Source organism: Rhinoderma darwinii, chromosome 2, assembly GCF_050947455.1.
Source record: "Rhinoderma darwinii isolate aRhiDar2 chromosome 2, aRhiDar2.hap1, whole genome shotgun sequence".
Classification (NCBI taxonomy): Eukaryota; Metazoa; Chordata; class Amphibia; order Anura; family Rhinodermatidae; genus Rhinoderma; species Rhinoderma darwinii.
The window spans coordinates 350,223,664-350,250,909 of record NC_134688.1 but is presented as its reverse complement, the minus strand read 5'-3'; the positions used below and the strand labels follow the sequence as shown (position 1 = coordinate 350,250,909).

Below are 27,246 nucleotides of genomic sequence, written 5' to 3'. Positions count from 1 at the left end.
GGATGAGATTTAACAAATCTCATCCACATGCTGTCTAAAAATTCAGAACAGAAATTGACCTTCTGTGCATATTTTTCGGACCACAGCAGGTTAATTCCTGCTGCGGAAAGTGTACAGAATTGCTGCGTTTTACAGAGATGTCTCCATCTCCTAACATTGAGAAAAACACAGCAAAATATTCACAATTTTCTGCCTTAAAATCTGCAGAAAATGGGGCGTTTTTGCCGCAGCGGGCTGTCTGCGTTTTTCAACAGAATTGCTGCAGCAATTCGTTGTGTGTGGACAAGCCCTAATGGAAATTACCATCAGATCCCTCCCGACAACTTTTAAAACCCCTGCTCGTTCATTGGAACTTTGAAAAATCATTCCATGTAAAGAAGCTTTAAAGGGATTGTCTAGGTTAGAAAACATTATATTACTAGGGAATCCTGAGCTTTTAGAGGAATCTTCTGTCTAGGATCCTCATCGCTCTTGGTCAAAGTGGAGAGGGGCTATAAAGAGCGGCACTCGTTCTGTAGGATTTGTTATGTATTACTGAGACAACTTATTGATTTTAATGCTTACTGTGTAATGCCTCATTTCCCCTGTGATGGCACTGCAGGGAAATTAAACTCTTACTGTCAGGTTTTCCCACAGATTACATATGATCGATGGGTGTCCTATCAGGGGGACACTTTGTGATCAACTGATTGTTAAGGGGTCCTTCTAACAAGTATGGAAAAAGATATAGAGAGAACTTTCCCCTTTTTGTGTATTTCATTATTCAAGAAATTGTAATGTGAATTTACCAGATCAAGGTTTGGAGAACTCCGGTTAATTCAAAAGAGACCTCAAGAACACGAACTTGAAAGACCAGAAAATATGTTGACATGTGCCCCAGATCCAGGAATGCTTTGATGCATAGTATCATTCATAACATAATGTAATAGGACAGACAAGGCTTCTCTGAGAGGATGAGCGACATGCACACGTCAGGGCCTGTCAGAAAATATATACTTAAAATCAGATTTCAAGTAAATTGGGCGCATCTTGTTGAAATCAATTTACAGCTTATTCTTGGTGAATATTCTCTTCAAAATCTGTCAATAAAGCCTGAAGTCACAGAATGGCCAGATAATCAGAAACTTTAAAATACTTTCCTTACTAATTGTTTTTGGGTGTTTCCTAGTCTCACTGTCTTGGTCATTAACTACATGTATTAGAACTCTACATCACTTTACAAGGTACCTTTGTCTAGTCTTAGAGAACACTGCCTGTTATGAAATCTCATAGTATTATACAGAATAACTGTAAAGGATTTGCCAGACACAGCTTCTGTGTCGACGCCCGTGGTTAATCAGCCTGCATCTGTGCCTAGGTCTGCTGGAGTGACTCAATCTGCTACCACTCAGGCTGGTAGGTTGAGATGTGGGAGAACCTATCACAGCCTTGCCAGACGGTTCTAGCTCCCGCCCTTGGTCTATGTATACCTTCATTTGCTGCTTGACCTTTGCCTGTGATTCTCCTGTTTCCTGGCTCCGCTGTTCCTGCTATATACAATTGACCTCTGCTTCATATCGACCCTGGCTTGACTGACTACTATTCTTCTGCTCTGCTTTTGTTACCACGCACTCTCCTGGTTTGACTCGGCTCGTTCACTCTCCTGTTGCTCACGGTGTTGCCGTGGGCAACTGCCCCACTTCCCTGCTTCAGTGTACCCTTGCCCTGTGTTGTCTGTTGTGCACATATTGAGTGTAGGGACCGTCGCCCAGTTGTACGCCGTCGCCTAGGACGGGCCGTGCAAGTAGGCAGGGACTGGGTTGCGGGTAGATTAGGGCTCACCTGTCTGTCTCCCTACCCCGCGATTACAATAACTGTGAAGGTTTAATATAGGATTATATCAACAATATTGATTGTACAGGAAGAAGAGGGCTTCTGGGTTAATACGTAGTACAAGTTGATCAGTAAAATGTGGTAGATTAGAAGAGATGCATGTCATGTCCGTGGCTGCGGGCCGTCAGGTTCACTCTCCCCCTGACGGCCGCAGTCATGAGTCTGCGAGCGCTGGCCCCAGTCTCCTCCTCAGGAGATGCCAGCGCTCACTTCCACTCACCTCGGCCGGGTCCCGTAGGGGCAGCACGCGCATCGGACTTTAATGTTTTAATTAGTCCATGAGTGGACTGTAAGAGGGGCCCAGCCCCTTGCTTCTATGCCTGAGTGTTGTTTGTCATATCCTAGTTTGTCTAAGCAAATGGTCTCCTAGTGCTTTCCAGTTCCAGTGTTCCCTGTTCCTGTATCCCGTATCCTGTATCCCATGCTATCCTGTAGTCGTGCTGTGCTGTATCTACGCCTGTCCTGCTGCTCCATGCCTGATGTCTACCCGCTGCCTAGTCCCAGCCGAGCCTGCCTTGCTACTGTCCGAGCTGCCACATATAACTTATACGATCTGTGAACTGTGATCTGCACCCTGTTGGCCAGCTGCCATACCGCCAAGGCAGTACGGCCCAGTGGGTCCACAAACCCAACATGACAATGCACAAATTGGAAAATAGGAGTCCATATTTTCTCCAACAGCAGATGTCCCGGGAACACCTGGCAGCCCCCAAATATAGTAGATTGATGATAGCAGGTTCAAGCAACAGAGATCTGATATATAAGGACAGTTTTAGTGAAAACTAAAAAGGTAAAGCTGGCCATGCATATGAGATATTAGTTGGCAGATCCAGCTAATTTTAGGAATATCGGAAGGGCTTCTTATGTTTATGGTGACCCACAGGCAAATACAATGAAAATTGGCTGTGTGTAATCTTATGTCTATGGCACGATTTAAGCTGGCATATTATTCTTTACTGAAAACTTTCAAAGCAGCCCAATGACACTACATGGCTAAAAGTATGTGGTCATCCCTCTTAATTATTAGGTTCAGGTGTTTCAGCCACACCCATTGGAAACAGGTTCATAAAATCAAGTCCGTAGCCATGCAACCTCCATATACAAACATTGGTAGCAGTATGGTTTATACTGAAGAGCTCAGTGACTAAACGCGCCACTGTCATAGGATGCCACAAGTCAGTTCATTACATTTCTAATATGTCTACCCTGGTCAACTGTAAAACAGGTTATTGTGAGGACTGAAGCATCTAGGAGTAACAGCTCAGCCACGAAGCGGTAGACCCTGGACAGGGATGCCAAGTTCTGTAGCGCACAGTGCGTAAAAATCCCCTATCTTCTGTTGCATCACTCCCTACAGAGTTCTAAACTGCCTCGGGAAGTGATATCAGCACAAGAACCGTGTGTCGTTTCATGAAATGGGTTTACATGGTCAAGCTTCACACAAGCCTAAGGGTATGTGCACACACATTAATTACGTCCGTAATTGACGGACGTATTTCGGCCGCAAGTACCGGACCGAACACAGTGCAGGGAGCCGGGCTCCTAGCATCATAGTTATGTACGATGCTAGGAGTCCCTGCCTCGCAGCAGGACAACTGTCCCGTACTGAAAACATGATTACAGTACGGGACAGTTGTCCTGCAGCGAGGCAGGGACTCCTAGCATCGTACATAACTATGATGCTAGGAGCCCGGCTCACTGCACTGTGTTCGGTCCGGTACTTGCGGCCGAAATACGTCCGTCAATTACGGACGTAATTAGTGTGTGTGCACATACCCTTAGATTGCAAAGCATCGTCTGGAGTGGTGGAAACTTGTTTTGTGAAGCAATGAATCACATTTTACTATCTGGCAGTTTGATGGACATATTTGGGTTTGTCGGATGCCAGGGGAATACTACCTACTGGAATGCATTGTGCCTACTGTAGAATTTGGTGATAGAGGGACAATGGTCTGGGGCTGTTTTTAAGAGTTTTGTTTAGGTCTTTTATTTCCAGTAAAGGGAAATGTTAGTGCTACAGCATTCAGAAGACATTTTTGACAATTGTATGCTTCCACCTTTGTGGCAACAGTTTGGGGAAGGACCTTTCCTAGTCCAGCATGACTGTGCACAAAATGAATTCGGTGAGTTTAGTGTAGAGGAACTAGAGTGGCCTGCACAGAGCCCTGACCTCAACCAAATCCAACACCTTTGGGATGAATTGCAATGCCAGTTGCAAGCCCGACCCTCTCGTCCAACATGTTATTTTCCCTAAATGAGAACAAATTTCCGCAGATAAACTTCAAAATCTTGTAAAAAGCCTTCTTAGGCGCAAAAAATCCCCAATTCCATATCAATGCCCATGGTTTTGGAAATGCAATGTCCAACAAGCTCATTTAGGTACAATGGTCAATGTCCACATCGTTTTGGTCAGTTTATGCACATAGGTTTCAAAGAATAATGTAAAAAATATTGGGGGCACTGAAGGAGTTCTAGAACCGGTCATGCACACAACACAGCTGTCTGCCAAATGCTCTGTGAGGAGAGGGGAAGAAGCTGCCTAAGAGGCCCATCACCCATGAAAATAAAAAAAGTGGTATGTTAAAATCCACTCAGTCCCCAACAAATTGTGCTGAAGTCTGTGCTGATGGTCTCGCAGTTGCAACCAAGTCTGAGGTATATACAGATCTTCTTTATTTTGATGGAAGTTTTTTTAAAGCTTTGTAACAGCTGCTTATTAATCGCAATGTAAAGTGAGACATCAAATAATCTTTGAATAAGTTTTCATACAGCAGAAGATAGGGATATTTACAAACCCATCACCACTCTCCTTGTCAATAGGAGGTATACAGTCTGATACGGTCAGAACGGATTAGACAGTGCCAGGGTGTGTAGAGACATGCACCATTACATGCAACAAGCCACAACCCAAAAGAAAAAAGGATGCACACCCACAAAAGACCAAAACAAAGAAAAATACAAACATTTTAATCCAGTACGAACAATACAACTCTATTTATTGTTCTTGAATAAATGGTTTGTATCTTTCTTCATTTTGGGCCATTGTGGGTGTACATACTTATCTTTTGAGTAGTCGCTCGTTACATGTAATTCTAGTCCGATTGACGCTGGCGTTGCACTCCAACATTTATGTTTTATAGCAGTGCAAGACATTTTCCCGTGGTCTAGAATAATATGGATATGCACCATTAACAAGGGAAATAGCAACACCCAGGTGTCAATTTATTCACACATTTCCAGGAGGGACAACAGAGCATGGCACAATGCAGATTTCTAGGGAAAGATGCTCCAGAATTTGTATATTATTGGGAATACAAGTATTTATTAAACCAGAAACGGCAGAAAAGCTGGCAGATCTTATTAAAGCTAGCATTTTCCTTACCTTTCACTATCCTATCAACAATACTTGTCAAAAAATGTATTTGAGAGGAATGGTCCCTTTAATGAATAATAATAAGCTTGTATTCAAATTGCTTTAGCCAAACTCTCGACAGCATTGCACGGATATGCAATGTCATACATTGCATCATTATTGAATATTTGATAAGAATAAAATATTTCACCAGTCATGACCAACATTAAAACTGAATAACTCTACAAGGAATCGCAGACAGTTCACCCAATGAAGGAATGGAAGCATCAAGAAGCCCAGAGGGGTTATACTCAAGCACTAATACAAGGTTCCAAGGTAACTGTGTTTAGAATGCAGTCATGAATTGAAAATTGTTCTCATAACTTCATGTGATATTATGTTTGGAGACCTCTATGCCCAATGGACAGAAAAGAGAGGACAGAGCTACGTGCAGTCTTTTCAGATAATATTTTTTTTATTTCAGAGGGGAAGAAAAAAAAACCCAAACATACAAATGTGGCTTTAGACCAAAATTGCTGTGCATAGACAAATGAGTTACAGCGTCTTGACTCAATTGAGTCAGCAATATGTATGACAAACCAATGTGAGTAAGCCTAGTGAAATGCTTCATGACATCAGCAGAAAGTGGGATTACTCATACATATACGCATTCACTTGTTGATGGGTAATTACATTCATTTTAAAAACCATTTTCTTGAATCAGTATATTTTGTACATAGTAGTAGAGACTAAGGCATGTTAAATATGTATTTTATATGTGGCAATATAAATTAGGTTCAACCCAGTGATCTCCAACCTATGGCTCTCCAGTGTTGTGAAACTAGAACTCTGGAGACTGTCAGGAGTATGCTGAGAGTAGTAGTTTTGCGAGAGCTGGAGAGCACAGGTTGGAGACCACTGCATTAACCCAACATTAGTCTCTTATATGGTTAAAAAGAGCTTCACATTGCCTTTACTGGAGGATAGTGTTCTATTAATATAACCATAATCTTTAGCTTCCTCTTGCTACCTTTGACATCATGACACTTCCCAGTCACTTTTTCAGTGCCATAAAACAAATATGATTTGGTGGTGATCTACATGCAATAAAAGCAGCGTATTTCACATGGTCTGTACATTTAAGAATACCCAGGATACATCCATAGTATGACAATGACTTAAAACAGTGTTCTAAAGAATTAGCTTTGTATGTAGCCAAAGTATTGGTATTTATAAATGGCATATTGTAGAATTATTAGATGTCCAATATATTAAATATTTATCCAGTCACATGAGTACATTTTCTATTTTTAAATATCGACTAACTGCCCAAAAAGTCATTTTTCACCTCACATAACAGCACCACCGATTATTCCCACTCTCTAGACTTCTTAGACTTACTTTGCTTAACAAGGAAGGTTAATAATACGGATTACTATATTATGACCTTTTCAGGGCTGCTTTTAAACAGTAATATTAGAACCCATAGAAATGGATTCAGTCTCACATGTGAGCGATTAAATGCAGAAACAGGAGATCAGTTATCATTCATTTTACTACCACTTGACTATAAGGAGTCAGAATGACACCCTGAATCAAATCTGTGGGACAAGGTTGTGTTCCGATACATGGTAGCTGCCATGCTGAATGACCAGGTTCTAGGTCATGTGTTGTGTACCCCTTGCCCACACACAAGAATAATTACATATATTTAATAGATTACAAAACACACAAAAAAACAAAAACATAATATGATCCATTTTATATTGAGTTTATAATAGATTTTTTAAAATCCAATTGACGCTTACTATTGGGATTTTCTGACGTTAAGGATATACTGGTCATTATTAATGGAGTACGAGTTACTAAGTTGCACATTGGTCTTGCTGATTAAAGGCAACACTGACCTCTTCTGGTACAAGAAATACTATTCTACTTCTAACAAAAAGCCAAATAATCACCAAAAATATGCCCATACATGCTTTTCGCAAATGAAAACCATTTTACAATCCTGTCGTATACTAGCTAAATCTACACAACTCTGTCAGTTTGTCAGCAATAAATCAGAAGACATAAGCATTACTAATCTTATGCAACTATCATGAATTAACTCGTATAACCCTCCCAATAACATTCAGTTCTAAAATAAAAATAGCAAAAAAGTATTTTCAAATTTGACGAAATGCCATAAACACCATAAATGCCATAATTATAAAAGGTAAAGATATATTTTGGCAACCGGAAATTTTCCCGGAATATTCTATTCTAGATTCTATGCTATACGTAAGCCAAATTCCAGACATATCACATGTACCATGCTTACGTACACGTAGCCTAGGATGAAACACTCCGTAGTAGGTTGAGCAACAAAGAAAAGGGGTTTGATCATGGTTAGAAGTCTAGTTCACCCAATGGCGAGATTTAGTTACCTTTCTATGCCACTATAGCAAGAAGGGCTGCTTGCCCGCCAGGGAGCATTATGACCAAGAAAAATACCTTAATAATACCTGATGTTTTTAGACTTTGTACACAAGGCATAGCATCCTGCGAGAAGGTCCCCTTTAAATGGTGCAGTCTGGTTTAGAAAACTAATTTTCAAATGGAAATCTACTAATTTTGTCACAGATTTACTGCAGATTTCACCCTTTCCATTGAATAGGTGAAATCCACAGTGAAAATCCGTGGCTTTTTTTGCAACATAACGAGATGTGAATGAAGTTTTAAAAGTCCATCCACACGTATAGTACTGCAAATTTGCTGTGCGTAATCCCTCTGAACGTGGCCTTAGCGGGATGGTCACCTATTCATCTATCATCCAAAGCAGAGAGCTTCTGTAAAGCGTCTTGCTCTAGAGGACGAGGTACACACGTGCATTATGTTGATGGCCCATGATTAAAATGGGCACCATGTAATGCTTCACTTTCCATGTGGCGCTGCAATGGAATTGAACACTTAAGGGATGTTCACATGCAGAGTTTTCAGGCGTATTTTGGGGCGTAAACACCTTGAAATACGCCTGAAAAAAATGGTAGCTGAATACCTACAAACATCTGCCAATTGAAATCAATGGGAAAAATGGTGATATGTTCAGACGGGGCGTTTTTTTACGCCGCTGTTTTAAAAAAATGGCGTCTAAAAAGGAGCATGTCACTTCTTGAGCTGTTTTTGGAGCTGTTTTTCATAGTGTCAATAGAAAAGTGGTTCCAAAAAAAGTCTAGAAAAAACATCTCAAAACCTTTCTCTGAAACCAGCTTCGTAATTTTCCACCATTTCTAATTGAACGAGTGAACATACACTTACTTAGTCCATAGATCCCAACTTTTTGCTGGCGGTCTTAGTAGCGGGACACTCTTTTTCTAGCTAGAATTATAAGTTATGTTTACCCATCACCTTCTACATTAATACAGCTATTTCATTGTAAGTCAATGTTGAAATGATCAATTTACAAGGAACTCATGGGAATTCTAATTCATAGAATGACTGGTAATGGCAACATTTCTTGCAGGTACACTTTAAGTCACAACAATAAAGAATACAGATCAGGGGCAAACACAGAATATTTAAAGGGTGGGGGGGGGGGTTCCAAGTGCAACTTCTTCCCTGACAATTATACTCTGCTATATTCTATATATACTACAACATTGATAAAATAAAATAAAAAGGTTGAAATTTGTTTCCAAATACACTTTTCTAAATGCCCTTTGTGAATATGTGCAGATGTTTCTGGGTGTACCCTAAATACAGTATACTCAGCCCCTGAGAATACAACATTTCATCTTCACTGGTGTAGAATGAACCTTAGTCATTGCAAAGAAATAGAAGCCATAAAGATTGAATTGTCAAGTTCTAGAATAGTAATATTGTTTTGTGTTGTTGATAACTAATTTGCAGTAACCACAATGGGATAATTAAAGCAGCTTATTGAAGTGATGAAATGCCCAAAATGACACATGAAACCACTGACACTGCCCCGAGGTGGATGCATTGTACTGTAGCTTCACTTTTATCAAGACAATAATCACCGCAATACATACGTTTTACTGTAGGGTGATACTGTAGGTCTTTATTTACTGGGATAAATAGGAGATTATATCCACGTTATCATCCGAGTTTTTATATATAGGTTTTTCTAAGGCTAAACACACACATATTAATCTATAGATAAGTGTGTACAGAATTACTAAAAATTAGTTTCTACTTGTAAGAGTGTGGAACAGTCTTCTCCCGCAAAGAGTGTCAGATAATGCACTGTATCCTACATATTGCTTTTTACATTCTACATAAAGAAGTCAAAGAATATTTATTGATAAAGATCGATATAAAAGGACTGCACTTAGGGTTCACACTATGGACCAGGACTTTAGAGAGATCACACTGGCAGAAGCCTAGCATTTGAGGTTGTAAAACTACAATGTCACTGTCCCTTTAACTATCAGGATATTTATTTGCTTTTCTCCCTAGGGATGGAATTCGATAGAAGACATATTTCCATGTAATATATGTATATTCTATTTTGTGCGAGTTGTGTACTTCCGTTCTCAGGTAGTGGTGATTCACTGTACCTTTAAGTTGGTTGCGGGAAGAAACGGCCCGGACACAATTCTCTAGAATACACTTGCTGCGCCATAGCAGTAGCGTGGATGCATTTAGCAGCGATATGCTGCATGCCTCACATAGGGGCTTTTAACATACCCGACCATCAGTTCAGAATCTATTCTGGGACAGCGGTCTACAGACGCTTCCCTCTAGTATAGACAGTATATTAATTCTACTGCAGTCAGCAGAAACTGACCATTACATGTATATGTTTGATAACGTTTCTTAGCTCATGGACTTTTTTTTAGAATATAGGCTTCATGCCTTTAATAAAGGTTATTTTCATTATTAGAAATTATGTGAATAGAACAATTCTATACCTTCTGTTCGTAGTGTGGAAAATGGGGTTAGTTGTCTTATAGGAAAATTGTGTTTTGTCACGCTAGGGGCATTACGTTCAATGTTGAAAGGCGGCTGTTCACACCTAGAGGAGTCAGTGCGTGGGCTGTGGTTCCATAGAACAACAGGATGCTACTGTAGTGTCAGAGGGCATGAGTGGGCCCTCAAGCCAGAGAGGATCCATGGAATTGGCGGGTGGAGTGGCAGGAGCCTGACCGTGAGAGCACCCGCATTTGATTAGGCAGATCGAGTTGTTTTCAGCCTCCCCGGGTGAGAGAAGGCTGAGAAGTCAAAGGTCAAGTGAAAAGGCCTGTAAAGAAAGGATGTACCCCTGTATCAGGAAGGAGTAAAGATGCTTTCCTACATTTAGAGTGATTACCTACCATTGCTTGACAAGTTCAAGAGACTGTACCTCAATAAGAGTGCTGTAGTAACATTGCTAAAGAATTGTAAAAGTGACTTAATTTTTGGCATCATCATGGTTTCCAGTCATCATTTCACCACTATACCGGTAGCCTTGCCTTTGGCCTACAAGTTTTAAAGTGGTACTTCAGACTCTCTCTTACGGAAGCTCATTTTGCTCATCCTTTCCTGGTTGTTTGTAGTTTAGAATCATTATATCCTTGAAGTAAAGAAAATCATCTCACTAGGCACAGTCTTCCTGCTGAGCTTGTGCTCCTTTATCACAGCCAGTCTGAACAAACATAGCTGCAGTGTAATCCTTTAATTCAAATGTAAATACTAACAAAATTAACATTTGACTGGACAAATACATATGTACGCCAAGTTCAATAAGGGAAAGACTGTTGGTAATGTCTAAAAAAAAAATCTTAGTTTATCAAGAATAAATATTGGGATGCACTCCTCAATTTGATGGTGTGGTGCTAGTAGGGTAGGGATGAAGATCCCACAATATGAAGAAATATAAAGTACTTTTGTGTGTGCTGGGGTTAGTTTATCAAGAGACATTAAATCTGTTTCACTTCGATATAATTCAGCTGCATTTTAGCATCCATATCATGGCTGCAACACCCGGACCCTCTGCAATTCGGCAGTGGTAAAAATCAGATACGGAACTATAATGAAAACATACAGCAAAATATCCTTTCGAATCAAACAGAAAAAGCAGCATGGTTGCTCAGTGCTTAGCGCTGTTGTCTTGCAGCGCTGGGGTTCTGGTTTGAATCCTACCAAGTGCCACATCATGGAGGATGTTGGTGGTAATGGTCTATATTTTAGTAATATGCAAATTATAAGTTACATTTTAAAGTGTATGTTAACCTCTATCAGTCATATACTATGAGACTTGTCAGAAAACAGCATTGGAGGACCCCCTGCGATCATTCGAATGAAGGGGCTGCAGTACAAATTCTGGGCTCCTTCAGCTCGGCATCACGGTGTGCAATCTACTGGTCTACACTTATGTTGTGTGCTCAATAAAAGCCTTGCTAGCATTAAAAGTACAATAGCACTATGCAAAAGGAAGCATAATAATGTTATAATAAATACTCCTGCAGCATATCATCCACCATTGAAATCTGTGCCTTTACAGACTAGTCACTCATATTCTTCTACCTAACAGAATGTGCAAAAAAATTTCCTCCTTTTATAATTGTATAACCTTCAATACATGAAATGATTTATGGTGATCTAGTCAAATATACATTTTATTTTTTATTGAATTGCTATTATTCATTATACAGCCAGGTGCTAGAAAATGACTGTTAAGGCAATAAACCAATGGTTAGGGCAATGTCACCCTTAAATATGGCACCATGCATGTGCTCAGCTTGAGTATTAGCCTTTTGAAGTATATAAATATATTTAATATAACATGACATAGACAAATCAGTGTAGTATTCTAGGAGATATATATATATATATATATATATATATATATATATATATATATACACATATATACATATATACAATGCAAAAAATAGGCAGCACTCCGTTCAGGTAAAAGTGAAAAAGAGGGTACTTTATTGTCCCATAAACAATAGCAACGTTTCAGCTCCTTCCACTGGAGCCTTTCTCAAGCTTGAGAAAGGCTCCAGTGGAAGGAGCTGAAACGTTGCCATTGTTTATGGGACAATAAAGTACCCTCTTTTTCACTTTTACCTGAACGGAGTGCTGCCTATTTTTTGCATTGTATACTATTGGGATTTTGGTCTGCTGGATCCATTTGTTTATCTATATGGATATATATATATGGATATATATATATATATATATATATATATATATATATATATACGGGAAAGGATGCCACCGTTACATGGTTGGTTCTGTGCCACTGCGGTAGCACTTGTAACCAGTCTTACGCTGATAAGAACAAAGCAGCTTATTTTGAGATCTGCTGGCCATGTTCTGCACTCACTCCATAAGAGTGTGGCATATGTTATAATGCAAAGGCCAAAGCTCTTTGGAATTCCTGTACAAAGTTGATAAAAAGCTAATGTGTCACTTTGAGTCATGTTTATGTCACTGCTTGTCTACAGTTAGTCCAGTCCATGACACGACTGTGATGGGAAATATGACTACACAGCTTTATCATGTTTGCTATAGAAGGCCCAGCAGCATATAGTTGACACACACACACACACACACACACACACACACACACACACACACACCTGCCAACATTTCTGATACCTAAAGAGGGACACTTAAGGTCAACGTGGATATAAAAGTAGATTTTATATGAATATGTATGTTTTCTAAGAACAATGCTCCTTCGAATGGTTTTGGATTATCCATATTAGTATTCCTGTGTACAATATTGCAAAAGTGGTGCACATAATGTAGGTTATTTGGACAACGAAAATTTTCTCTTCTGGGTACAGACCTGCCCAATAAACGACCCGGGGATCTTATAGTACAGATGTCATTGCTAATCTAGTGAATTATATAAAAAACAAACAAAAAACAACCGTTCCTTGATCAGAGGCGTAGCTAGGTTCTCCAGCACCCGGGGCAAAGATTCAGATTGGCGCCCCCCCCCCAACTTATTTCCCGACATCTCCTTCCCCCTCGCCATGTTTTCTTTCCCTACCAATCAATGAGATGTCATTTTTTGTTCACAATTTTTTTAATGTTACTTGAGTATAAAAGCATTTTTACATTTTACAAGCGATACAGTTCTATAATGTAATTAACATAAAAATAAATTAAAAGAAAATATATTAAAGAGGCCACACACAGCCCCCTGTAGATAGCGCCACACAGCCCCTCTCTTGTAGATAGCGCCACACACAGCCCCCTGTAGATAGTGCCACACACAGCCCCCAGTAGATAGTGCCACACACAGCCACCCTTGTAAATAGTGCCACACAGCCCCCCTTGTAAATAGTGCCACATAGCCCCCCTTGCAAATAGGGCCACACAGCCACCCTTGTAAATAGTGCCACATAGCCCCCCTTGCAAATAGGGCCACACAGCCCCCCTTGCAAATAGTGCCACACACATACCGCTGCCCCTTTGTAAATAGCGCCACACTCCCACCCCTTGTACTTAGCGCCACACTGTGAACAGACCGGTGAGCAGTAGCCTACCGCTACCAATCTCCGCTCTGCCTGGTGTGACTTACCGGAGGAGCCGAGGAGGTCATTCGGCGCAGGCAGCGGCGGAGTTTCTTCTGACGAGTGTTGGTGACAGCCAGGGCCGGCCTTAGGTTGGATGGCGCCCTGTGCAGGACTCTATTGCCGCCCCCTACACAAACCAAAACTTAACCACATATATGGACACGCTGGAACATATATACTGTACATACATAAAGACAGATATTTAGGCATACAGGCAAATATACATACACACATTCTGGAATATATACATACAGGTAAATATATAGACGTACAGACACATATACAGACACATATACGCACACACACACACACACACACACACACACACAAATACACAGACAGGAACATATACAAATACATAAAAGGCACAAATATACAAGCACAAAGACACATTTACAAACAGAGCCATATATACGCACACAGGCACATATGTACACAGCACAGATAATATAGTAGTGTTACCTGCAGTCCTATGTAACACCACAGATAACACAGTGATAACTCTCTGAGTACAGATAATGTAGCAGATGTTACCTGCAGTCCTATGTAACACCACAGATAACACAGTGATAACTCTCTGATTACAGATAATGTAGCAGATGTTACCTGCAGTCCTATGTAACACCACAGATAACACAGTGATAACTCTCTGAATACAGATAATGTAGCAGATGTTACCTGCAGTCCTATGTAACATCACAGATAACACAGAGATAACTCTCTAAATACAGATAGTAGTGTTACCTGCAGTCCTATGTAACACCACAGATAACACAGTGATAACTCTCTGAGTACAGATAATGTAGTAGCTGTTGCCTGCAGTCCTATGTAACACCACAGATAACACATTGTAGCAGAGCTGAGATTGTAATTTAGCACAATGTGTTATCTGTGGTGTTACATAGGACTGCAGGCAACAGCTACTACATTATCTGTAATCAGAGTTATCACTGTGCTATCTGTGGTGTTACATAGGACTGCAGGTAACACTACTACATTATCTGTAATCAGAGCGTTATCACTGTGTTATCTGTGGTGTTACATAGGACTGCAGGTAACACTACTACATTATCTGTAATCAGAGCGTTATCACTGTGTTATCTGTGGTGTTACACAGGACTGCAGGTAACATTTACTACATTATCTGTACTGTGTAGAGCTGAGATTGTAATTTAGCACACAGTACAGATAATGTAGTAGATGGTTCCCTGCAGTCCTATGTAACACCACAGATAACACAGTGATAACTCTCTGAGTACAGATAATGTAGTAGATGTTACCTGCAGTCCTATGTAACACCACAGATAACACAGTGATAACTCTCTGAGTACAGATAATGTAGTAGATGTAAGAGACAAACACATGCAGAGACACAGAGAGACAGACAGACAGACAGACAGACAGACACACACACTAACATATACACATACAAACACAGAGACACACATTACACACTACACACACACACTCATCATGTCTCCTTGCTGACAGGTCAGGACGGGCTGTGTGTGGGCGGAGCTTCCTCTCTGCTTCTCGGCGTGTGTGCAGAGCACAGAGTAGAGGCAGATGCTGGAAGGCTGCAGCACGGGAGTGGACCTGTCCCCTGACCTGAGTCATCTGACCTCATGTCACCGACGTGTGGTCAGGTGACAGGACTGGTCCACTCCCTGGCCGTCACAGACCCCAGTCAGAACGCCGTAATGTCCTGGCTCTTCCTAAGCTGCTGCAGGTGTCCGACATACGGGACGCCTGTCAGCAGCTCTTCGGCGCCCCCCTTCCCTATCCTCCGTGTTGCGCCCGGGGCATGTGCCCCGCCTGCCCCCCCCCCTAGCTACGCCCCTGCCTTGATAGTAAGTAGTAGTAGATAGTAAGTAGATCTCAAAACCGTGGGGAACTGAAACACAAAGTATTATTAAGCTTTAAAAACATTAACAATATCTCTGTGTACAGTAATACATTTATGTAATGCAGGACATACCTCCTTTACCTGTATATTTTTCTCATATTTAGTTACTCACAAATGTATAAAGAAGATATTGCAGCATGGACTGCCCAGTATCCATGTGGTGTGCTATTCATATAGAACTTGGACTCTGTTTCCTAAGGTCGTATTCAGTGTGATATCGTTTGCTGAAAAGTTCCTATTATTATAGGATCTACACAGCAAGACTCGCATACTGAACACCCGAGCCCATGCTCTGTTTTCCATTTTTTCTCTATATGAATGGCACACAGCATTGACAGTGGGCAGTCTGTTCTGCACATATCTTCCAAGGCAGAATTTTTGGGCTAATCAAGGATGAGAGGAAAATTTGCCCTGCATTCAAGGGCATACATATCAGACCATATGGCTGCTATTGGGCCATCACAGAGACTGGGCTTATCCCTGGTTGGTCCCATCCCCTTTGCTACTGGGTGGCAAGAAACTGTGCAGAACTCCCCACCCAGAGGAACTGTACTGATAGCAGGCAATGGAGTGGAAAATTGGATCAAGGATGCTGGAAGGGGTGTGGAGAGCGAATGAACCTCATGCCCAACCGTCTCGGGTGGCTAAACCCAGCACCATAGTGGGGGGGGGGGATCATTTTCATCATTGCTATGTGGACCCCTCTATTATATGTACACTACTGTCTGCATTATATGCATTGTTTTACAGTAGCGGGTTTCGAACTTTAAGCTACCGGTGCTTCTAAATCCTCTGTCTGACCTCCCATTACTGTCAATGTAACAGTGTTTCTTGTCTTGAGTTATTCAGCAGATAATATGCTTACTAAATTTATCTATAGATATTTCAAGGTGAGCAGATACCACCCAAAAAAAAGTATCTCCTTACAAGATAAGGCACCTGGGAGCAGGCAAACCCCCTGGAACATCTGTTCTGGCAAGGATCGAAAACTTTATGAATTGGTGGTGTTTAATTTTTGCAGTTAATTTATACGTTTTCCTTCTGACAAAGATGTCTGTCTATGTAAAAGAAGGGACCAGACATTAACATGTGCTTTAGGAGAAGCCGAAAGGATCAGGCGAGATGGCCAGCAGCTATGTCTATGGATACCTTCTCCAATACCACAGCAGGGATTACAGTGTCTACCTCCTTCATATTCTGTAGCACAGATGCTATGCAGATGTAGTTCTTTAGGCATACACAGAGGACATGGACTGTGAATCTGATCCATAAATTATGAGAACTCCCTGTACTGCTAATACTTGGTTTACTTTCAATAATGGTACTATAGCACTTTTATAATTACGTATTAAGTTTTTCTGTAAATCTGATTAAACAGCAAAATCTCTTCTATCTGCTCTTTTTCTAATTTACATGATATTGATACACAATCTGCATTTTACAATTCATCAAATCATCTCCTGACCTAATAAAAGGGACACGTTTAACCAGAAGGAAAGCACAGAAGTGCAAGTTTTATTACTTTTAACATCAGCTAGTGTAAACGTGATAATGCATGTGATCGAAAGGTTAAAATTGGACAATAAAATCTGGATGAAAAGATCAGACTTTTACACACCACACACACCACACACACACACACACACACACACACACACACACACACACACACACACACACACCCCATCATTATGGATCCATAGGAGATCCATATATTTAGCACCAAAACAATTCAATACAATACTGTTAAAGCAAACCTTTGATAATATGGCTGTGTGAACAAAGCCTGATATTGGACCATCTTGGAGTATTTCTGTAAAACAGATCTCCACAATTAGAATATTGCAGTAAAATGAACAGGCAATTAATTTATTGCTGTCCAAGAGAGATAATTCAGAGAGAATTGAAAATACTTTTTATAAAACTCCAATTATAATGTTTTGAGTTATCCCCATCAGTTTAATGGGTGAAACACAATACAACCGTGACATGACGGATGTGTGGAACTGAGGATTGCTCTATTGGTTGTCCATTTCCAGCACTACTTACAGTTTGGCTTCATGCAATAACATTTCCTTTAACCATTGTTAATAGCAGCATTACCGTATGTGGTCTAACTGGCAAACACAAACCTGTCGTCTTCCAGTTTCAATTTTCAGCATACAATATATGTATATACACTGAGGAAAAAGCTGTCATGGAAACATCTACTACTATCTATTGTAGCAAATCACATTAGAATAGATATATTTCATACACATACACATAGGATGCGTCCTAACCTTGGTTTCAAGTTTAAAAAAAATAATAATCGATGTACAGCGTAAAATCAATTGCAACTAAATTAAATGCTTGGACTTGTCAATATTCAGCTTCAAAGTCCAAAGTGCATTATGGTGAGAGAGCCATAATCCAAACGATACATTTTATAGATTCATTACTTTAAAAGTGGCATTTGAAAAGGTGTAAAAATAGGATCTCAGCCTATTGCTATTCATTTGGAAATAAGAAAAAATGTGGTATTACTAAGAAAAGGCAAAAATAAGCAGATGTCCTAGTGGCAGCTTTCCATTGAAACGCAATACATTGCTCTATTAGTATATTAGATTGGAAGTTGTTTGCACTATAAAGTGTCATCTACTGCAGGGTGGTCTAGTTCTATGGATTACGTATATATGGATAAATGCACAAATTGGCATATGTGAAAAGCGTAGAAATATAGGGGCGCTAAAGTCATCAGGGATAGTTGAACATGGTGTAGGGTTAATGTAAGGTACCACGAGGTTATGTCACAAGATGGTTAAAGGTTCTGGGGAGTTGAAAAAATAAAATAATAGGCATATGATAAAGTAAGAACCCATCGAATATGTGGGGTCATAATGGCGACTGAAGGGTAGCTATAAAAAAAAACACAACAAATTTTTAGGAATAGTAATGTACACCTACCAGAAGTAGACAGAAATCCATAGATTGCAATGGTTCAATTTACATTTGCTTGTAATGTGGAGAATTTCCATAATCCACTGAATTCAGCCAGTAATGAAAACGCTAAAACTTCTGCAGACGTCCCAAGTATCACCAGATTAAAAAAAAGAAACTGAGAATATAGATGCCTGATACAGCAGACATCTAGGGATGGTCTCCAAACACTTATGAACAGATGAATGTTACCAGACACTGGAGTCCTACAGACGTTGAACAGCAGAGACCATTGGCGATATTGAAATCCTCTCATGGGTTCTCCAATGTAACTGCTACTAGGGGAGGTAACGTCTAAGGGGTTGGGTTTTAATAAATGAGACAACCTCTTAAGATTTAAGATTAAAAACAGAGGAGGGTACATAGCGACATATCATCATATCATATGGCCTACACATCTGATGCTTTATTATATTCATTGCCTATTTTGCTTGGTGGATAACTGAAAAAGCAACACTTGTTCATAAGATATCAAAAATAGGGAATAGAGTATCACCATACTGACCCATAAGCTGCTAGGAGAAATGTGATGGACTTCCACCCCAACGCGCGTTTTGGCGCACTTGCCTTAGTCTGGGGACCCCTAGACGAAGGCAAGTGTGCCGAAACGCGTGTCCGGGTGGACGTCCACCCCTTTTTTCCTAGCAGCTTATGGGTCAGTATGGTGATACTCTATTCCCTATTTTTGCATACAGACTAATGTTGTATATATACTTGACATTACTTTGCACTTTGAGCTTTGTTTACAATTTAGTCTGCCTATATATGATACACCTTATTGTCTGGCCCCTATATACATGCTATGTACCACTCTCTAGCAGGAGCTTATGTGGACCTTTTTATATGTTCTATTTTAATACGTTCAACAATAAAAATTATATTTTTTATATCTTGATATAATATTTATGCGTCATTGCATCTTTGTTCGTTTTTTGGTCTGGATATCTAGTTTTGATGCAGGCAAACATTAAGTGTCTTAGATCCGCCCCCCTTATAGTACTACATTGGTCTGATATACAGTATAAATTATCTACAAATGGTGGGGGATAACTACTATATCCCTTTTTGGTTAACTTGTTCGTAAGATGTAGATACAGTGTGTTACGTCTCTTCTACTTCCATTCAACAACATCTTGAGTAGTCTGTATTGATCACAAGCAAATGATCAAAAATGGACCAAACCATTGCTTATTGATTGAAAACGCCAAGTCTAATTAATAAAAACTGGAAAATACCATTATAAATCATCTAAACCATCAATAAATCATCTAAACTTCCTACTATGTGGCGTCACTTTATGTTAACCATTGGAAAGCACCATTGAATCTAACCAATGGATCACTCCTAATATTTATCTACAAACTGCTAAGGCTACACTGTAAAGTAGCTGTCTCCGACCAGGGGGTCTACAACTGTTGCAAGATGACTGCTCCTAGCAAGCCTTGACAGTAAAGGCTATCATGGCATGCTGGGGGTTGTAGTGTCACAACAGCTGTAGACCCGCTTTTTGGAGACCACTCTTATAGTGTATTTTTGTTGCATAATGTGATTTGTTGTCTCTCAGGGAAGAATATTTATAGATTTGTAATGTTATCTGTGTATCTCTATGTTTTAATTTCCAAATGGCATCCATGTTCATTCTATATTTATATTTTACTTCATTATTATGGTAGAATCCCTCTGATCTTGTCCCTGGTGGTCATTGTCATAACCATTATGACAAAGAATTGACTTCCCATCAGAATTTACTCAGAATCTGGAATTAAATAAATAATTAAATTGCAAAATATTGTAAGAGATGGCTCAAGGAGCGGATATTTTCAACAAATAAGCAATATTTATAATCTATGTCTATGGAATATTGTGTCCAATTAGTGAATTGTAAAGAGATTATTCATTATTATTATTATAGCTAGAACAGTTGTACATATAATCTCACATTTAATCATAAATTTACATGAGACTATTGTAGATATTAATATGTCATCCATTAAAGGTTTAGAGTTTGGGAGAGGGGGGTGAGGGACAATCAGATTTATACTTAAGATTATCCCTTAACACATCTGTATGCAGCTACCAGCAGATAATCCAGACAAGACCCATGCATTTTATGGGCTCGTGATTCTCCAAAACAGCTGAAACTACAGACAAAAAGAAGATGTAGTAAACAAGTTCAAACAGTAAGAACATCGTTTAAGGGCTCAGTCCAGCTGTACTCTCCCGAAGTCAGGAAGCCATCTATTTTTCCCTTTTTTAGACAGGAACTTGCGAAGTATGCTCGAAGGTATTTTTTACTGCTTCTGGATACAAGGTGATTAATCCCAAAGGCCAAATTCGCCCATGTCTAAACACAGAAGTCTCTGCAAAACCTAAAATGAATTCACTACACATTTTATCATAAAGATAGATCCCAATGAGCTGTGCCAAATGACAAATTCAGTTCTGCTACATCTGCTGTGTATATATATTTAGAATTTGATTATATTGAGCATTCTAATGTGTACAGTATAACTTCCAGAACCAGATTCTGCACCTCTTATAAGGAACATAAACCTCATATTGCATTGGTTTAGTTAGTATCACCCATAAGACACATTAATATACAAATGTGAATGGTTTCACTAAATGATAGCAAATTCCCCGCTCCATTGTAACATTGTTCTATGTAATTACGAGCATATGTCAGCTTTAGGAATACACTCCTAATGTTCACCAGATCACCCATAACTATAAAGTACAAAACTATATAGCCCGTTGCATTGAGGAAGAACACACAACTACACATTATATCCTTGCTGACAGATGTGTTATGCCTGGCACTGGTTAAGTCAGGGTTAATAACTATTGGCAAGGTATAGAGGGTTAGTATGGGAACAATCCAACCTCCCAAGCTGTCTCGGTTACTCTTGTCTGCAACAGATTCATATTAAAAAGAAAAATTTAAAAAAACGGACACGTTGATATGTGCCTTTGGCATCAACAGAAGAGCTGTTTGCAGGCATGTGTTGTATACAATAGGCACGCTTGCTGGGCAGACTACTACACCACAGTTACCTTATTATAGAAATAAGCTCCAGACTGGCAGCATATTTATTTTTATGCTATCCCTTTGTTTCATCTATCCCGTAGTATTCTGAAGCCCATGCTATTCCACACATGTGTTGTTGAGTTGCCTTGATAGAGAAATGATGCAGAACAGACACTTTACAAAGAAACTAAACCCCTCGATTCCCATAAATTTCACCCCGTAAACAAAGAGAACCTAAGCAACCAACATAAAAAAAACTAGCAACAACTATTCATTCTCTAGACTTGTATTTTGCTATTCATTCTCTAGACTTGTATTTTGCTATTCATTCTCTAGACTTGTATTTTGCATTAGGCATTGCCTCCTGAAACCTGAATTACAAGTTGTTCTTTGCCAAATGTGTACGATTTACACGTTTATATGATTATATAGTATAGGGACGGCATTCTCCAGTGTGTAGACTTTAGCTGGCAGACTTTACATTGACTAATACTCCACGAGGTTTAACTTAATGCACTTTAATGCGTGAAAACACCCAATATTGATCCCCGTAAGAAGTTACTTTTCGATCCATCAGCTTTGCAGGCTTGAATGCTGGCAACCAAAGAAGATTACGGAGAGTAGGAACCACTTAATAGCCTGCGCTTCTTAACTCTTGAGGAAGTTGTGAGGACTACTCTTTGATCTGTGCCCTTATGCCAGGGGGACGCTAATAAAAATGCTTAGTTCCTTATGATAAAATTTTTAACATGGGTGCTGCACTTCCCCGCAGACTTTAAAGGGTTAATAGCACACACAACTATACACAGAGAACCCGGTACCACACCTTATTCATGGGACAGTTCTTAAAATGTACGCAACAGGTACAGACCTACAATATCGGAAGGATCAATGTTTAAAAGGTAAAAAAAAAACACCTGCTGCAAAAGACCAAACATGTCGAAGCATCGTCTCGTCATTTCCATGTATGTGTTATTTAGTTTCTTCACAAAAGTAAATGGAATACACATGTAGGAGAGACGGGTTTGTCGTTTGGTACAGTCAACTTGTGCTACCTGTGGCCGCAGGTAAAACGACTGCATTCGTTGAGTTGTGGTGCTAAAGCGATACAGAGTTAAATGACAAATACAGCTCTTCTACATCAGTATGTGCAAGACAAGCCATACAGCGCTTCACGATAAAGGAATGCATAAAATGTTCTAATACAGGATTTCTGTCTCTACATCTACTAGTAATAGGTTATGCTAAAGCCTTGAATACAATCCGAAGACCCAAAAAAGCTTCAGGGTTAGGAGTGTCTGAACCTGACTGCTAAACATATAGCAAATGATACAGGCAGGCTGAGAAGCGTTCAGAATCAGTGCAGGAGAAGTAGACTTTAGTACTCCCATAGAAAAGTTTATGTAATAAGTCATTCGCTCGCGAGAGATTGGCGCATGCAGGTTGATCCTCACCTGTGTGGATTGTACAGTCACAAGGTGGTGAAATCCTGGATGATCCAGTTGTCTCCTAGTCTCTCGCAGCCCAGTCCACAAAGTGCTTGGAAACCCAGCTGAGCCATTCACATATCTGTCCTCTCATTCACTGGTTTCAGTTGTGAGCTGGAGATCTAAGGCTGACTCATAAGGCAGGACTATTCTACAAGGTCCTAGTGCCTTTCTGACATAAACCAGGTGTGCTTCACATTCTCCTCTTCTATTCCTCTATTTAGTCAGCGCAGGGATAGTCTAAATTCAATCTAGCAAATATATACGGAATGGAAATAGAAGTCAAACTCAAGGGTTTTGTGCATAAACATTCAGATCTCGAACGCATCCTCGTCTCGTCTGCAGAAGAACAGCTGATAATAACCCCCTATAGTGATTGCGGCGTTAAAACTGGGATTACGTCGGAACCTATCAGCTTCATCCCAGCAGTGGTGTTTTCAAATAATCGCTAGTCACAATGACTTAACCCTGCCGCTCCTGGAGGGGCTTATCAGGAATAATCCGTGGATAATAAAATAACTGTTCCCGAATGAATTTCAGCTGATGTGTCAATGTGTTCGGAGCAGATTTATTCTCTTTAAATCAGAGCGTCTGAAAATCACGTAAAGAAATTACAATCATTTTTCTGCGTACGCTCAGCGAGCTAAAGATACGTTTTATATTCTAGAGAGGTGTCATGATATATGTGGATATGATTTATAATTCATTGAGTTGTACACATGCTATTATATTTGTCGTAATAACGGAATTCACATTTGTAATATATATTAAAGACATTCAATTACATCGGCATGTGGCGGTTACTAATTGTTTATCATAATAATAACAACAGGATTTACCTTGCCTTTGATCTATCATTAGCTCTAAGTTTTGGTTCTTTGAGTATGGTTACCTGGGTAATTAATAAAAACATGTACTAGATGAATGGAATTGCAGAAGGCGGATCGTCTGCGACGTAGGAGAATAGCCACACTATAATTTGGCTCTGCACGGAGTAATGATGACGCATTATCATGTTAGTTACACAATGATGTTATTGGGAGGGTCTGAATAAACGCTTTGGGGGGAATTTATTAACTTTTTTAAAACTGGTCTAGAAAATTTGCAAACGGCATCAAATATAAAACCGACTTAGTGGTAGAGGCGGAGCCAAACATAATGGCGTAAATTATGGCAGACATCAACGTCATCTCCTAGATTTTACTATCTTGCGCAAGGATGTCCAGAGTTGCGCCTAATTTATTAAGAGGCATGCATTTTACTCGATCTTTCTGAATATTAAGACTCAGTCGTAATATATTCCCACCTACAGTATATCTTTAAAGTGTAAATAGACACTTTAAAATGTTCTGCTATCATATATGGTGCATTAGGCTGGATTCACACGAGCACATTACGTCCGTAATGGACGGAACGTATTTCGGCCGCAAGTCCCGGACCGAACACACTGCGGGGAGCCGGGCTCCTAGCATCATAGTTATGTACGATGCTAGGAGTACCTGCCTCTCCGTGGAACTACTGTCCCGTACTGAAAACATGATTACAGTACGGGACAGTTGTCCGGCAGCGAGGCAGGGACTCCTAGCATCGTACATAACTATGATGCTAGGAGCCCGGCTCCCTGCAGTGTATTCGGTCCGGGACTTGCGGCCGAAATACGTTCCGTCCATTACGGACGTAACATGCTCGTGTGAATCCAGCCTTATATGCCATCATTAATGCTGGCACCGTACAACTACAAGTCCCATTTAGCCTGTTCATAGCTTAGAGAAGACTCAAACTAATTTTTGTACATCAATGTATACCCAAAGCTATGATCATACACTACTGCGTATTTAAAGCATAGCATGAGTACAGCACGAGCACCACCTGGAGACATGGCACGTACCCCCTGTGTACACTTACCACAGGTTGAGTACCTAGGATTGAGAGAATGATCAGTCAAGTCTTTATTTCTAGTCTTGCTCAGGAAGTTGCCTAAAAGTAATATAATCTCATTCCTGAAAACAAAAATATATTTCATATAAAACTTCATGGTTAACCGGCCCCTTGCGACCCCCAATATAATCTTCCATTTAACTATGCACTGCTGTATTTTTGATCTCTATGATTTGGTGCCATTGCTATGAGGTCATAACAGTGGATTATGGTCAATCAGTTCCTTAATTCATCTGCGCTCTCACAAGCTGCCAAGCAGAAAGAATTTTCCCAAGAGATTGGAAACATGGGAATTTGTATCTCCAAACTGCGGAACTTTCTTACAAAAAAATTATTCTAATGATGATGCATTAGAAGAAAGATTTAGATTGTTTATCTATGAATATGTGTGACTTGCTACCTGTCCTGATGCAGGTTCACGACCTGATTCATTTTCAATATAGCAATTGGAATAAAATGGTCTATAGATATACTGTAGACAGCATCTATTCCCTCCTTCAGTTTGCCTAAAATGCAGGGACTTAAAAAAAAAAACAATTGCTAAGAGGTTCTGAGGCCATGGCCTTCTATCTCTGGCCTGTGGCACTGAAAGGATCTCTGCAGGAGAATGAAGGCTGAGGAGAGTCACTCAGTCCTTGCAGTGTCTGTCGCTAAGCAACGACCAGAAATGACAATATTTACTGGAGTTTATTACATTTATCAACCAATTGTTAAATGCCTTATTGGATTTATCTAACAGAGAGGCATCCCTCTAGCATTATACCTAAAGGGGTTTTCCCCCTTCTGACAACTGATGACCTATCCACCGGATGACCTATCCATCAGTACATAATCTCTGGGGGTCCCGGACCCTGCACAGATCAGCTGGGCCGGTGCCTCCGTGCACTGGACGTACATGCAGGAAGCAGATGGCTCTGGCCATGGAATAGCGGCCGAGCTGCAGTACTGCAGCTGTGCTCCTATTCAATGTATGGAGCCACCTGCTTCCGGCTCGGTACATAGCATCATGTGCCACAACATCCCGTGCACGCAGGCCACCGGAGCGGCTTATCGGTGCAGGGTCCAGGTGTTGGACCCGTACAGATGATATACTGATGATCTATACGGTGGATAGGTCATCAGTTGTCAGAAAGTGGAAAACCCCTTTAGCTCTGGACCACGAAGGGGACTCATTGAAACCAATTAACAGATTTAGACCGATTTCATTGGATACCAACAACTCAGTTTTAACATTGCTTTTCCTCTGCTCTAACATCTGTTTGGATAGGAGGAGAGATGCTCCCAGTGAGAGCATTGGTGATAACCACCTTGCAGGGGAGCCTACAACCAAACTGGACAACTCTATTATTAGGATACATTAAAATTGGTTTTCCAGGCAAGTTAGTCATGGAAATTAGATTTTTCGAGACAGATTTTGCAGATTTCAATGGGATCTGCAGACAAACTATCGTCTATAGGTCTCCTGGCACCTGCCGTGGTTGAATTTCTAACTGTTCCCCAGAAAGCCTGATTTTTTACGTATTTTTTTTTTTTTACCCCATACTAAAATAAAGTGCGTATAACTGAACCAAAGATGCATGTTGATGTGGGGAGTAAGGGATCATAGCTGTCAGTGGTCATGAGCTATGACCCCTCCAACTTAGGCTAGGCTCACACTGTGTCCAGGCGTGACGTTTGGTCAAAAGGACTTTTGTCTAGCTAATGTTTTAAACTAAAAAGAATACATTTGATTGTATCTACCATCAAATAGATCAATCTGTATATTAAGTGAATAGTTGAAAGAATTGAATAATTTAGAATCCTATGTAAACTATAACAAATAAGGGAATCTGGGTGGAAAATACGCAAAATTAGATTTGTAAAATATCAATTTCTTACACTGTAAAATGGTATGATGATGTCACAGCTCCTAGGTACCGCACATCACACTAAATCATAGATATCAGCTTGGTGTGTTTGTGCCCTCTAGTGGATAACAGGTCAAAAAGTGGGCAACCATGGCCAAATATACCCACTATTAACTGCCAGACAGATGAACACCCAGACTTCAAGGACAAAAAGACAATTAGAAATCAGTTTGGCTCAGTTCTTTTCACTGAAGCCTGTGTTTTATTCTCTTCCCTGTGTCTTTTCCTCTTTCTGTCCTTCTGGAGTGTATTCAT

General features: G+C 40.1%; 1 protein-coding gene across 2 annotated transcripts in view; it reads right to left on the bottom strand.

Moving 5' to 3' along the window:
• NGF (nerve growth factor) overlaps positions 1-23,477 on the bottom strand; it is a 78,398-nt gene extending 54,921 nt beyond the window's left edge. Inside the window, exon 1 of one of the 2 annotated variants that reach the window (XM_075850690.1) lies at positions 23,114-23,477. The gene's annotated coding sequence lies outside the window, so the exon portion shown is untranslated. Of the gene's footprint in view, positions 1-18,598; positions 18,854-23,113 lie in introns of those variants that run through there. The other variant, XM_075850691.1, reaches the window with a different exon arrangement.
• Between the last annotated feature and the right edge of the window lie 3,769 nt (positions 23,478-27,246).